Source organism: Trichosurus vulpecula, chromosome 1 (assembly GCF_011100635.1).
Source record: "Trichosurus vulpecula isolate mTriVul1 chromosome 1, mTriVul1.pri, whole genome shotgun sequence".
Classification (NCBI taxonomy): Eukaryota; Metazoa; Chordata; class Mammalia; order Diprotodontia; family Phalangeridae; genus Trichosurus; species Trichosurus vulpecula.
The window spans coordinates 416,392,168-416,394,987 of NC_050573.1; positions in this window are offsets into that span (position 1 = coordinate 416,392,168).

The following is a 2,820-nucleotide window of genomic DNA, read 5'->3' on the forward strand; positions in this document are numbered from 1 at the left end:
TGAGTATCAAAATGCAGGCACCTTGAAGAAGAGGCAATTTGACAATTTTCTCCATAATCTTATGGACAAAGAGCTAACATATAGCTGTAATGGTAAGAAGGGTGTGACTTTTTTTTTTTTTACTGTTTTCTCTTTTGGAATGCTAAGGTAATCAAGTACCTTTGAGTCTTGCCTTTCATATGTAATGGCAAGCAAAGTGGGACTTTTTGCTATTTTTTTGTTCAAGTACTTCTCAGCACTGAGGTAATCAAGTGACTTTGATGAGTCTTGTCTTTGTTTCTTTGAATAAATGAAGAGTCTTTGATGACCTTCTTAAGAAATAAGAAAGCCTAGTTCACATGGGCTTAAGTCCCATGGTTGTGACACCCTGTGACCCTGGGATCTGAGGTTGGCCTTTTGTTTTGGAGCTCTCACTTACTGGAAGAGTGTCATGTGATTTGACCAGACAAGACTCTGGGTAGCTGTCATGGAGCCCCCTGGCTTTGAAAAACCCAGATGTTGTTGCTTCTCTCTCTGGCAATTGTTTATGTATCTCTTGGACAGACAGCTAGAAGCCTGTCTGCTGATTTGTCTTATTTTGCTCTGTTTATATAATGTGTGCTTGTAATTTCTATTTATATTTGCTCTGAAGTTCAGGGTGCTGACTTTTTCCTTGAACTAAGTGAATGATATATGTATGTTTAATTAAAGTGAGATTGTTAATCCCTTAAAGTTGCTTTCCTTAGAAAAGTAGATCAAAGAACCTGTGCTAGCAGCCCTCCTGTGTGCTCTTATTGTTGGTCTTTCACTTCCCCAGCAGCTGCCAGCAACATTGTTGTTACAATAGCACAAGGTATGTGTATAAGTGTGATGATGGTGTTGTCAGGGAGCCAGTCATCACTTTGTCTTGAATATATATGTATACATAGGCTTCAGTGATTTTTTATAACCTACTGGCCTAATCACGCTCCTATCATACTCATTGATTTGCTACTTCTGTGTAATACTAGCCACATCCCACCAGTAGCCTGAGGTTCCTGAGAGCTAAGTCCCAAGAAACTCTCCCCCAGTACCATATCCAGGGAACTGCTTCCTATGATAGTTGTAAGAATGAGAATAGTCCGACACGTGGGCACTGTACAACTCTGAAGCCTCCATGTGGTGCCCAGATGCAGACTTCTAAAAGTGGGGCATGAATCAGGCATGACAAAGTTGGGGAGGTGCCAGCAAGTGAACTCACCCCATATTTTTCAGAGAAAATTCATCTGAAGTCTAGGTTCATATTAATATGCAGGCTAGATTACTCGAAGGAGTTTCATAGAGCCTCTTTGCTGGAAACTGCAGAACTTGCTTAGAGCCAAGGAGTGATTCTCTTTTTAGGCTAGGGATAAGAGGAATAATCTGAAAAGAGAGCCAGGAAAGATTGTTTTTACTTTTATACCTAGGAGGTTATATTGTTGACACCCTCTTGGACTGAAATGAAGGTTCATCTAGTTTAAGTACATTTTCAATACCTGTTCAATAAAAATATCAAAATCATTCTAAAGATAGGATTCTAAACTTAATCTTATGTTCACTAATGAATTGAATGAAGAAGTTCAGAGGTAATTCAGTTTGGCGTGCCTGCTACATCTGGGGAATAAGGACAAACTACTCTGAAATAAGAATAGAGGACAATTGGGAGACATGAGATGAGTTCTGGATCCAGAATTGCCACAGACTCACCATATGACTTTGGGCAGGTCCCTCCACTCCTCTGGTAATGGTATCCTCATCTGTCAAGTTAGGACTAGGAATGATCTGTAAGGTTCCTTCTAGCTTTAAAATTCCTATTCTAAATTCATTAGTTTAAAATGTAGAGTAGCAGACTCTTTTTAAGAGCTCGAAAGAGACGTTAACAATCATTTAATCCAACTCTCATTTTACAAATGAAGAGACAGACATCCAGAGAAGTTAATGAATTGTCTTTGCATGGCCACAGGCTGCCTTTTGGGAGCTCTGAGGACTGTAAGCCCAAGTATGAATAAGTAGAAGAAGTGAAGGGAGGGAGCTCAGCACCAAAAGAATGAAGACAAAAGAGTGGCAGGAACCTGGAAGAATTGTGTCAGAAAGGATAACGTCCAGACTGAGCTGAGGCTTGCAAAATATGATTAAAGTTAATAATAAAAGCTTTTTAGCCTTTCCTTTTCTTAAAAAAAAAAACAACAAAACTCTGTTCAGATTTGTAGCACCAATGCAATACTCACAGTGGCTGCCATGAATATGCTGGCATATTTCTGAATCGCAAAATATGACAGACCCTCTCCATGGAAGATGAAACCAAAACATTTATTCAACACCAGAAAGCCAAATCCATCATAGCAACAAAGGAATCCATGATAGTAACCAAGAAGACCAACGCAGGGAGCACCACCATCCCCAAGCCTTCCTTCTGTCAGGTCCTTCCCACAAATGAACTCCCTTAAGCAAAATCACTCCCTCCCTCACTCACCCTAGCTGCTCTGTGTGTGTGTGTCTCTCTCTCCCAGCTCTGACTGCTCCAACTTCCTGCTCCACCCCTTCCTGCTCTGCTCATTCGACAAGCTCCTCCCACCACAGGCTCATGTGACTGAGGCTTCCATGTGACTCAAGCAGGTCACATGGACCTGTTAATGGATGGGAAAGATCTTCCCATTACATTAACAATATATTAACAATACAAGAATACAATGAGCAAGGAAGGGATATATTAGTCTTACCGCTTAGAAGAGAGGGTGTTGTGTTAACATTTGACAGAGAGAAAGTAGGAGTATCCAATGCTGATTTTGCTTGTACCTTCTTTACTGAGGAATTTAATCCAAC